The sequence below is a fragment of the Lycorma delicatula genome, chromosome 3 (assembly GCF_047948215.1).
Source record: "Lycorma delicatula isolate Av1 chromosome 3, ASM4794821v1, whole genome shotgun sequence".
In the NCBI taxonomy this organism is placed as follows: Eukaryota; Metazoa; Arthropoda; class Insecta; order Hemiptera; family Fulgoridae; genus Lycorma; species Lycorma delicatula.
In genome coordinates this window covers 176,347,520-176,360,868 of record NC_134457.1, presented here as the reverse complement: position 1 = coordinate 176,360,868, position 13,349 = coordinate 176,347,520, and the positions used below count along the sequence as shown (strand labels likewise).

Here is a 13,349-nt window from a genome sequence, read left to right as displayed (position 1 = left end):
CTGCATTTCGTTTCCTGAAATTTCAATGTCAGCTCTCTACTCAATTGTGAGTGAGACTCTTCAGTACCGCAAACTGTGTGCGAGATGGGTTCCCAAGATGTTGTCCGACCATCACAAAACAATGAGATGGACGCCTCCCTAAGGTTTCTCCAGCGCTACCACAATGAAGGAGAAGATTTTTCGAACAAAATAGTCACAGGGGACGAGACAAGGATCCATTTGGAAACTGAAGAACAATTCATACAGTGGATGCATTCTCATTCTCCCAGTAAATCAAAAACGTTCAAGCGAACTTTCTCCAACAGAAAGTGTATGGCTACTGTGTTCTGCGACCGGAATGGAGTTCTCTTGGTGGACTACATGGAACGTGGCACGACCATCACTGCAGCCTCATACTGCGTGATTCTTCAACGTCCACGAAGGGCAATTCAGAATAAACGGAGAGGAATGTTGTCGTTAGGCATAGTCTTTCTCCATGACAATAATCGGCCGCACACTGCAGCTGTAACAAAGAAGCTCCTGCAGCGTTTTCGTTGGGTAGTGTTTGATCACCCACCATACAGCCCGGACTTGGCTCCATCCGATTTTCACCTCTTTGCTCACATGAAACGCTGGCTAGGAGGGCAACATTTTGGCATAGACATCGAGCTGCAGACCAGCGTAGAAACATGAAAACACAGGTGGCTCTGTTCTATGACGAGGATATTGGAAAGTTGGTACCACGCTACGATAAATGTCTAAATCGGAGTGGCGACTATGTAGAGAAATAGCATAACTATGTAAGTACTTGTTACAAATAATTTTTTTTTTATTTTCACTGTGGTTTTAATTTCGTGACCGATCGAACCTTGAAAAAAAATAACCCTCGTATTATTAAACCAGAATTTTGTATGTTTTGTTACTCCTAACAAAGTAGTGTAGTCTAACTCCATGATGGCATATCTTGGGCCACATATTACTTTGGCAGAAAGTTTAAAAACTCCTATCCAAATGGCACCAAATAAAAGCAAAATCAGTTGGTCTTGCAGTCAGTAGCTTGAGTTGAGCCCAAAGTTAAAATGGGTATTTTTGTGAATCCAGTTTCAGGTAGAAGGCCAAAACTGAACTTAGCAGTCACATACTTCCAGAGATTACATAATCATTTAGAGCTCAGATTAAAAATAAGACTGCAGCGAAATGTAATGAAACACAAGAGAATGAAAATAATTATGATGATTCCTGAGTGCAGATATTATGGTGATCATTCACCTTAACAGCAAAGATAAAGCGTACAAAGTAATTAAAAAATATTAGCAACAAAACTTTCAGCCGCTGTTGATATTATTTTATTTAATAGCTACATTTTAACTTCTGCCTAATACACTTCTAGTTTTGATTAATAAAAAAAAAAACATGGAGTAAGGAAACTCCAATCTAATTTTTAAGATTAACAAACACATGTGTTTTTCTACAGCTATAGAACATGTATACGACTTTAGATACAAGAGGCACCTGTCAGAATTGCCTTCTTTTTGAGTAATGATCCTTATTCAACAATATGTCTCTATGTGAACACCTGCAGTAAGTGTAGGTGTCACTTTAAGGCTGAATGTCAACTTCCGCTTTTTAGTTTCTATACACTGATGGATAAAATTACAGTAGGCTTAGTAATGAAAATTGTAGAAAACCTATTCAGTAAAATGTTGAACTTGGAATCCTTGGATGATTGGCTGTTTGTGGAGATTTTCTATGTTTCATTTCAGATCAACAGAAACTATTAGATTATGACTGCTATTAAATATTAACAAATGCATCAGTTACGGGGAACATTCATATGAGAGTTATCAAAGAATAACAAATGTGCAAATCTAATAAAATTAGCAAGGCACTCTTTCCTTTCATTCAGAAACATGTTTCTTCTCACTAAAATCTTGTTTAACTGGATTATATTCACTTAATTTAAATGATGCATTAGAATCATATGCCTAATTGTAATATATAATGTACAAATATAACTACCATAAATTAAATAAATCAGTAAAATAAAGTATGTAGAGTATTATGAAATTAGAAACAGAATCACAATAATGTTTTATTTTAATTTTATTTTCACAAAAGTTTAGGTTGTATAAACTTCAGTTCAAAATTATTTAAATCTTAATTGGAGGGTTTTTTTTTAACAATGTATATCAAATATAAATATAAAAATAATATAAATCAAAACACTATAAAAAAAAAGATATAAAAAAAAATTTGTATAAAATACCATTTTAAATAGTCAACTAAAAATATATTCATTATCATCTCAGTAATTATTCCTCTCTTACATTTTTAAATCCATCACTCTCACACTTATTTTTAAACATGACTCATTAAGCATGTTACATACCAGTGAAAAAATGACTAATAATGAATAAAATAAAATTAAAGTAAAAAAATATTGAGATAATAATGATACTCAAACTACATCTCTCAACAATAATAAATAAAAAAATAAAGCTGAGTTAATAAATAAAAAAAAAAGACGAAGAACTAATTATTGAATAATTAAATATAAAATAACTACATTTTTACCATAGCAGGAATGGTAGTGTATTTAACTGTAATGTATGTTTATTTGTTCCCTTCACAGGTCCAATCAATTACAACCAACCTTTGAGTAGTAACAGGTCTTCGGTCTGTAAGTAACATAAACTATCTTAAATTGTCTTATCTGATATGGGGGCACTACACTGGAAAACAACATTTAAAAAATACATTATTTTAATAATTTAATGATTATATTCCATAAAACAATTAAAACCGAAATGAAACGACTGACACTAGATAGGAAATCTTAGAGAGCTGTATCAAAACAGTCAAATTACTGAAGAAAAAAATAAACGGTTAAAATGAAATGCCTCTTCTGATTTTTTTTTGAAAAATTTATCGTTCTCGAGATAAAAGATGCTCAGCAAAGGAACAGAGATGCATCGCGACTAGTACATATATGCGTTACATGCACGTACATTATCATTCATTAAGAATGAAATTTCCATTTAAATAGCACAATGTCTCTAAAGAATAAAAAACCGAATACCAGTATCGTATCTTGATGATATTGAATGGTAAAGTTAAGGAAACAACAAAAAGAGTGCTAAATTAAATAATTATTCAAAAAACAACCAAAAAATTCAAGTACTAATTGTAAACGTCTGTCTGGAATAATTATGAAAAACTAACAAAATATAGTTGTTACACAAGTTTTTCTTTCATTTCTTACAAACTTTTTTCAGGATAAATCAGTCAGCTATGTGAAATTTAATATTACTTCTACATTTCATGTTGTCGAGCGCTTGTGTAGGCTATATGAGATGGCGTAATAGCCCTTAACTTTGTTAACAAGCAACTTTTTTTTAACAGGCGCCCAAATAAAACATAAAATGTATAAGTATTATTAAATTTCACATCGCTGACTAACTTACTGTATCCTGAAAAAATGCTTGTAAGAAAAGAAATAAAAACTTGGTAACTCATTTTTGTTCGTTTGTCATAATTATTCTAGGTAAATAAGTACAATTAGTAGCCAGGTTTTTTGTTTTTTTAATAATTATCATCATCATTGTCATAAACTTTATCGGTAGGCTACACAGTCTCTTCCATGCAATAGAATCATTCACTCAGTCTCACAACTGCTCCCTCTATCTTATCCTATTTTTCTCATATCAACCGCTTTACAATCCCACATAATCCTATTTCCATCCATCCTGCCTATGTGACTCATCCACTGCTGCTTACTTTTTGCAATCGTGCTTCCAACCCCTGTCAACTCCTAACTACTAACGAATCGCATAGCTGCTGATTTGATTCTTCAATGATACACCCAACACTCAACGCAGAAATCTCATAATAATAAATCTTGTTTAATAATTATTTTATATAAAATTATAATAAGTAAATAATAAACTGCAAGATAAATAAATATTCAAGAGCTGTCCATAAAGTAACTTACATTTTGAAATAACAAACCAACCAAATAAAAAAAAGAAATTTTATTATAAACATTTGAAAGGAACAATCTTAAACTATTTTTCTACATAGTCGCCATTTAAATTGAGGCATTTATTCCAACGATCCACAAACATTTCAATTCATTCTTTGTAGAAATCTGCCGCTTTAGATTTTTGGCACCCATCTTGCACAAAATTTGTGATAAAACCAAGCTTCCCCGATACAATTTCAATCAGTAAAATTCGTGAAATTTGTGGGAAGTGAAACTAGAGTTCCGTAATCGTAATGCGGCGATTTTCATGAATTTTATCGTTGATTTTCATCGTCAGTTCATCAGTCACAAGGTTAGGCCAACCATTGCGGTCCTCATAAACCTTCATGAACATTGGTGCGGCCATTTTTAAACTGAATGCACCACTGCCTCACTCCACCATCACTCATTATTCCATCTCTGTATACCTCACAAAGTTGCCAATGAATTTCAATTGGTTTGAGGTTTTTTGCCAGTAAAAACCAAATCACTGAACGCACCTCACAACTTGCGGGATTTTCTATTGAAACGCACATTTCAATAATTCACAACGAACAAAATAGAAAAATCACAGTCCACAAGCTACGACAGCTTGATGCGTACTGGGTGTAGGCGCTAAGATGGCAGCTCTATCTCCTCCCATCTGCACGCTAGGTACAAACGTAAGTTACTTTCTGGACCGCCTTCGTAAAATAAACAATATATATCATAAAATTAAATATTTAAAAAAAATAGTATAAATAAACAAGTTATGTAAATCTTTATATATATATATATATTTCTAGTGTGCGTGTGTATGAAAGTGAACTCCTCCTAAACGGCTGGACTGATTTTGATGAAATTTTGTGTGTGTGTTCAAGGGGATTCGAGAATGATTTAGATTCACAATTTGGTCCACTGGAAAATCTTTTTTAATTATTAAATTAATTAATTTTTATTTATAAGTAGTTGTTGATTTTGGAATGTTTTACATTGGATCCGGCAGACTGCACTACCATCGCAGTATCGAATATTCAATAATATTCTATTTTAATTTTAGTTTGTCCCGACAGTTGGTGCTGCGATCAAATTGAAAAAATATTTCGTAATTTTGTGTTATTATTGTGTTACAAAAAATCGCGAGAAAACAGTTTTTTAATAAATAAGAGGCTAATAATCAGATGGAAATGTAAACAAAGGAAAACCAATCAGATCAATGCAAGATGGCCGCTGTCAAACACAACGACCAATCACAAAGAGCCCGTATGGCCGTTGCCATAAACGTTGTGATTTTGTAAATCACGCGTTTAGAATTATGCGCGTATTGAGAAATATTATATTATTATTTATTGAAATAACGTTTTAAATTGTAATTAAAAAATATACATTGTGCAAATTTGTAAGGTACAGTATTGAAGTGAAAATGTTTTTTTAATTTATTTGTGTTGTTGATCTTGGGATGGTTAAGGTTCACCTTGGGTCCGGTAGGCAGAGCTGCGATCGCGTTTTAGAAGTTTTTTTTTTAATTTTTGGTTTATCAGTCTAACCCGTTAGTTGGTGCTGCGATCGGATTCTAGGATTTTTTTTTTATTTTGTTGCTTTTTCGCATATCAGTTACTTGCGTCGTAGCTTAGTGTTGTTCTTACATTAAAATTCGTATTTTTAACGGACTACTGTGTTTAGAGAATAGTTTCAATTAAATCCGATAGGTAGTGCTGTTCTGACAATTGGATTTATTTACATTCTGAATTTTATTAAGTTAAAGGTGAAATTTTATAAGGTTCCGTAATGTTTTGTAAGTTTCTTAATGTTCAGTATTAATTGTAATGATTTTGCAGCCACAACACTTTTCGTTAAAAAATTATTTTCCGCCGAATACTGTGTTTAGAGAGTGGTGTGAATTAAATCCGATAGGTAGTGCTGTTGTTTTGCCATTTGGATTTATTTACATTCTGACTTTTATAAAGTGTTAAAAAGGTTAAATTGCTAATGTTCAGTTTTTTAAGGTTTTATGAAACTTTCAATTGTTATCATTTAATCTGTATGTATACTCAGATCTAGCAATAGCGAAGCATTGCCGAGTCTGCTAGAATTGCGCGCTTTTTGAGAATATTATATTATATTATTATTTATTGAAATAACGTTTTAAAGTTTAATTAAAAAATGTACATTGTGCAAATTTGTAAGGTGCAGTATTGAATTGAGTATTTTACATGAATTTTAATGATGTATACACGTGCATTCAATAACAATCAACTTAACCTACAAATTTAAATTGCAGTTCTCATTTGATTCTATGCAACTTATGAAGTATTGAACGGCTCTTTGAAAATAAAAATTTAAGTTTGTAAAATAAATTATAATATTTATAAAATTAAAATATAAGTTACTAAAAATATAGTTTAAAGTACATTTAAAAAATCGAATTTATAATGTTTTAGCTGATTAATTTTATAAAAAGTTTTCTAAAATTATTTTTAATTTACAATTATCTAAAATTTGGTAAAATAGATGTTAAAATAAAGAATGAGAAAAATGATAAAAATTTCTACTAAAATTTTAACTACGTTGCTTTTTTACAGTGCTTTAATTTTTTTATTAATTGATAATTAAGCTGTTATATGGTTATGAAACATCAAAATTATTAAATAAAAATAAAAAAATATGTAGGAGGTACTTTTTTAGAATGATGTTAAGTGAAAATTAGTAGTAATGTGGATGAAAATTTATTAATTACACTAATTATTAATTTTACGACGTTTTGATTTTTTAATTCAATTTTCATCGGACATCTCAATAATTAGTGAAAATAAATATATCAACCATACTACACATAATCAATAAACCCATTACAATAATACAACAATCAAAAAGTGATAATATCATACTATGTGTGTGCATTTATTACAGAATAATGCCGCGTCAGGACAACGTCTGTCGGGTCTGCTAGTAAAATTATAATAATCAAGACTCCCTTTCGGGAGTCGAGTGAATCTTTGCCAAAAATTGAAATACAAGAGAGAAAAACACAAGGAAATAACAAACGGGGAACAATAACAGAAATTGTTAAGTTTCTTATGAAAGGTTGCTACTTTTCGTTCAGTAAAAAAACAAACTAATTTGATAACCTCTAACACCGTCGGGGGTTATGCACATTTCTTTATATAAAATGATTTTAACTGTTGCATTTTCATTAATTGACACGTTTGCACATTTTTACTCTTCTCATCACGCAAAATGAAACCTCCATTTTTATTCTTCTCTGACAGCAAGCAAGCATACGTTTCATCTATATTTCGTTAGATGACGCAAGCTAAAATTATATATCTTATACTTTTCTCATCAAGCAAAAGAAAGCGCCATTTAAATTATTGCATGATAGCAAGGAGGCGTACGTTTCGTTGAATGGAGCAAGCTATCAGGGTTCAAAAAATCTGTTTAATAAATTACACATTTAAATATAATATAATATGAATTGGATTCGGATTGCTGATTTAAGTATTCATAAAAAAGATGGCTAATTAAATTAAAATATAAAGAGATGCCTTTATATTTTTCTTAGAGAAAAAGAAATAACAGGGATAATTTCAAATAAAACTACTCAGTAACTTTTCATTTTAACAAACTAATTAAATGTATTGCCAGCAGTTTACAGTCATCTAGGATGAAATACACATAGTTGGAGTTATCATCTTGTATAACCTAAAAAATATATATTTACATTTAAAATATAAATAAATAATAATGTGTTAATAATTATAATATTATTTTTTATTCTTCTTCCCTTCTTAGAAAGAATCCCTTTCCTTTGAAGACAAGCAGAAGAAGGGAGGCAGCCTTGTCATTCTAAACTGTTCTGAATCTTGAAAAGACAACATAATAGACTAAGTACAGGATCATTTATATTTAGGTACATTGAATTCTTTTTCTTAATGACACTAATTATTTGTTATTTGAAAAGCATATATATATATATGCCTTCATTTATATATATTAATATATGAAAGCTTGAGCTGATTGAAGTATAATTGTTGATAGATAAACAGAAAAGAAAAAGTGGTAGAGAGAGTTACCTAATAAATTACTTCCAAATCTTTTTATAAATCTTAACCAATGTAGTTTCTGGGGGTAACTTTCCCATGAGTTCTTAAACATTATAATATTATGATCATTACATTAATATTGATTTTAATTTCAACTGAGTAATGACTTAATATATTTATTGTAAATAAGATTTGACCTTTCACATGACTAGACATGGCTATAACGGTGCTTGATACTGAGATTGTACTATTTTTATAAAATACCAAGAGTTCTTTTATTTACATCTCTGGACAACAATGGGCATCTTCTGCAAGCTTTATCACAAATTATCAGTTTTAAGGTGGCAAAAAATGGTGCAGTAAGAACTTATTAATCTTGTCAATTTGTAAGAGAATAAATTTTCACTAGAAAAGAATTGAATGATGTTTTAAATGTTGTACTGACTAAATAATCTAGTTAGATAGCTCTTTGATATCCCTGTTTCTGATGTTAAAAATCTTGCCAAAAACAAAGTGTTTTTTCTATTACTGATGACTAAATTATATTAGCAGCAGAATTTCCAAATTTAATGTTTTTATATTTAATAAGATTAAATTTGTTACTTTTACTTTCATTAATTTTTTTGTTTTCATTTTTTTTTGTTATAAAGTTTTTTGTTTAAATTGACTTAGGTTGACAATCTTTTCTATCTTACTATCACCCAAGGTGCATCTATTGAATCATACAGATTATTAACATGATCAAAAGAGATGGAGCATAGGTACCAATTTTATTTAAAGTACCTTGATATATATAACGATATGGTTAATAATATGTTGTCAAATTTAAATTATATGAAACCTGAACATGAATTATTTTTACTTTATTATATGATATTATCTTTAGCTCTAGATCTGGTGATATCATTAACTCCAAAGGAATGAATCATGAGAGATTTAGGCACTTTGATTTCCATAAACTCGGAAATCATTTGCTTCAGGTGTGAATCTACAGCAAAGGAACTATCTAGTATCTCATCTTACACTGATTACATTTTGTTGTCAAATGCATTCAAATCTCTTTGCAGTATAAGTTAACATAATTTATTCTGTAGTTCTAAAAATTTTCTTTCATCATAAAATAATAATATGCATGAAATGTTGATGCATTTAAAATATTTTTTCCATTATTCTATGTAAACTTAAACCAAAATCAGATCTATAAAACGCCTAACTGTACCAGAAAAGTAAAAACTTTAAATTTATTTTATAGCATTAATGTTTTTACAATATGTAAAACAAATTGTTAGGGATGTAGGATGTAGAGAGTATACTGAAATGAAGCGACTAGCACTAGATAGGGAATCTTGGAGAGCTGCATGAAACCAGTCAAATGACTGAAGACAAAAAAAATAAAATGTTTTTACGTCAAAATAGGTACAAGTCAAAAAGCTCTTCAACATTTTTTTTCTGAAATGGTGTGCTCATGCAATTTAGACAGTAAATGCCATAGTCTAACTTGTCGAAATAACTAGAAATATTAATTAAATTAACCAAGAATAAAGCCATATTAGAAAACTGAAAATGAATTTTTTAAGAGGGAAGAGTTTAGTAAAAAAACACAAATAAAAACACTTTAAACACTTTAGAATATGATTTAATGGATACAGACAATAATTTACTTTATATTTTATTTTATTTTACATAATAGATAAAGCATTCCAATAGATGGAAAATATAAAGTAATTATGTAATACAGTTACTTTTTCACATTTCTAGAAAATATCACTATAAGACCAAACATTATTCACATTTGTAACAACATGTTTAAATGAGATATGAATGAAAAGTTTGACTTTATTTCCTTGAACAAAGATCAAGTCTAGTTTTTTAAAATTTCCTTTAAATCCTGTAATAACCTATGAAAATAAAGGAGTAATTTTCATATCTATAAAAAACGTCACTTATTAAATAGTAATACCAGTTATTAAGATTTCTGTCCAATTTTTCTTTACCATAGATTTACAAAAATAAGCCAGAGATTAAGCTTTTGTTTTTGAAAGGAAATGACAAATAAACATGTATTTACAATTTTTTTAAACTTACAGGTGTTAAATCTACTTTCAAAAACAATTTTGGGGTACACAGTTTTTAAAAATCTATTTTTGAGATGTCACTCACTATAAGTAAAAAACAACATTAAATAATCAATATATAAAAAATAAAAGTAAAGTACATAAATAAAGATTATTTCTAAATCCATGGAAATTTGCTTCCATGAAAGGTTATTCTGAGTTATTATCCAACTACATCATCAGTGGTATATTGAATGATACTACCTGTGATTAAACAAGTGCCATACCTTTTAAATCACAATATCTTTGAATGTTATGGACTTTGCAAGTAAACATTCAGAGAAATTCCACAGTTTCTTTTCATTATTCTTGATGATGTCTTCTGTTTATAATAACTGGATTTGAAATGAATTTTTGTTCAGTCGTTCACCATTTTAATCACAGTTGTAGATTGGAAGATCATGTCAAAGTACACTAGTACTTGATTTTAACTATTCATTTTTGCCTAAAAATCTTGCACTCTTATCCAGAACAAGATACCCTACTTAGTGATACATAGGCTAACTGATCAGTTTAATAAGAAGTAGCAGAAAATAAGTTTATTATTAAAAAGATTGAATAGCTATTGGAAAAAGCTAAAATGCTAAATTGCTTAGCTATTAAAAAATAAAAATTTAAACAAATAATGTACTTTAGAAATTGGTGGAATGAGCTTTTAGAAGACCATTTCACACTATATTTAGATTCTTAAATAATCATAATAATAAACATTATATTATTAAAAAATGAAGTAGGGCAGAGATAAATAACATTATTTTACTTTAATTAAAATCTCTTAAAATTTCCAGTACTTTCAGATAAAAATTTTACTGTGTTGCTTTCAAGACTGGAAATAAAGTTCAGTTTTTGCAATATCTTAACAAAAACATGCTGATAAAGACAATAAAAATATATCACAAAAAATTTTTTTGTAGTAAGGATAGAGGATAAATTTTAGTAAAGCCTTAAAAAAATGATCTTATATTTAGAAGTGTGTTTTTTACTTACCTTTGTATTTCAAAAGACTAGTACAAATTCATTAGTCACTGAAATGTAATCAGTATTAATGTTGTAATCATAACCAGATTTTCAGAATAGTAATTTATTTTATTTATTAGCAACGGCTTTATGGTCAGTAAATACAAGGTAACAAGTAAAATACAGAAATAGCAACAATGTAGCAGGTAAATGTCAAGTATGTCTCACTTCTTTTGTGAAGTGCTTTGCAGCTGACTGGTTGTTTGTGCTAGTTGAAATGTTCTACTTCTCATTTCTCATTACCTCTGTTCAGTTCTCTGTTTTCTTATTAACTAAAATGAGTGAATCCCCTACTAATAATAGGTAATTAACTGTCGTCCCTTAAGAGACATTTAATCATTCTTTGTGTGATACAACACATCTGATCATAACATTACTTAAAACTAGAACGCATCCTCTTTTTTGAGACATTTTAAAATGTAGAGATGTTGGAAGTACATTATACTTAGAAAGTAATGGAAAATACTAGTATGTAAATTTCTTTTTTACACTGGGAAGCACGTGTTTGAAGCTTAAAACTTTTATTAAAATTTTGTGTTAAAGATATTGTTTTAAAACAAATTTCCTAATTATTATATATAAACATGTACATAAATATATATATAAAATTTAAAATTAGATAAATTAATGTACACACAACCTTTAAAGTTGTGTATTTAAATCATTAAATAAACAATGTATTTAATAAATTTTTGATGAGTGACTAAAAAGTAAGATTGTAAAGAGACAATATATTACAAAATTAAAGTTTTTTAGTCAATTATAGTTTCCCTATCAGAGCACACATAGAGCACATGATCAGATACAGTAGCAATAATAACATTTATTTGTTCATTGCAACAAAAATTAAGATTAGTACTATTGTATAACAAAACAGTCAATAATAACTAATGAAAATTAAACTACTAGTCTCAGCAAAACGTAATAGAAAAAATCAGAGATATAATAATTCACCCAATCATTGTTCAACTTTAATAGATATTACAAAACTTTTGATAAATTTATTGTGAATTTAAATTCAAAAGACTAATAGTAATATTTAAAAATAATGAGAGAAATACAGATTAGAATTTTCGTTTCGGTCATGAGAGATAAATGTTGAACAAAAAAAAAATAATTTAAATACATATACACAGAGTTACAGTAGAGGAATCCTTAAATAGTTTTTCAACAACTAAACAAAGAAAAATAAAATTTAGCAAATACTTATATCTCAAAATTATATATTTTTAAGTATCAAATCACCATAGCCCAAGCCCCGTGCATGTCAATTCAAACTTTTTATTAGAAAAGGGTAGGGTTATGATATAAATTGATTTATCATATATGCTTTAAAAATAAAAAAAAATCTTAGTGCGAAACTTCCGGACTACAACATTTTTAACCCAAATGGCAGCCATTTAATTGTTTTCATACCTAGTTTCTAAAGTTGTTTATAGTTACATCTTTAAACAACTGCTCAACAGTGAAACAATAAAAGGAACAAAATTCAGCACCAACACCTCTATGTCAAAACAATCTACTTTTTCGGTATGAGACCACATGAAGTATACTGTTTATTACTGTCACAAAAATGGAAATCTACAAGACAACTAGTAAGGATTGTTGTAGTACTAGATAAGAACAATTGACCTGGATACCTAGTTAGGTACCCAGGTTAGGTGACCTGGGTACCTAACTGAGTACCTAGTACTCAGTTAGGTACTAGGTAAGAGGCTAGAGCACGTCAACATCATGAATTAAACAGCAATTATTAGCACAGCAAAACTATGACACAAGATGCTTATTTCATTAAAAATAGTTTGCTTACAGTTTGGTACCAGATCAAAAACTGAAATTTAAAAACTGTAAATGTTTTTCACTTTTACCATTTAGAGTTTTTTTGTTTTAATTAAAAAATGTTTAATTTAGTTTTTATCAGAAATATGGCTCAGTTTATATCTCCATCAATATGAAGACAAGCTGTTTCTAAGAATGCAGAAGACAAGAAACATTGTCATAATGAAATTGAGAAATGAAGTGCATAGCAAAGCACAAAGAAACTATTCTTGTGTTTGAAATTAGACTCTCTAGAACAGCTGGAAATATAAATTCCAGATTACTTATAGAGTCAACACATGAAAGCATAAAGAAAACTGGCTCAGTTCTACATACAAACTTTTATAAGATGAAATTAACAAGCAACTTTCTTAATGA

General features: G+C 29.1%; 1 long non-coding RNA gene across 1 annotated transcript; it reads left to right on the top strand.

The window, feature by feature from the left end:
- The first annotated feature begins 500 nt into the window (after positions 1-500).
- Positions 501-7,882, top strand: LOC142322238 (uncharacterized). The gene is made up of 3 exons (XR_012755809.1): positions 501-779; positions 2,612-2,659; positions 7,772-7,882. It is a non-coding gene; the product is annotated as an uncharacterized LOC142322238 (long non-coding RNA).
- Positions 7,883-13,349: the final 5,467 nt, after the last annotated feature.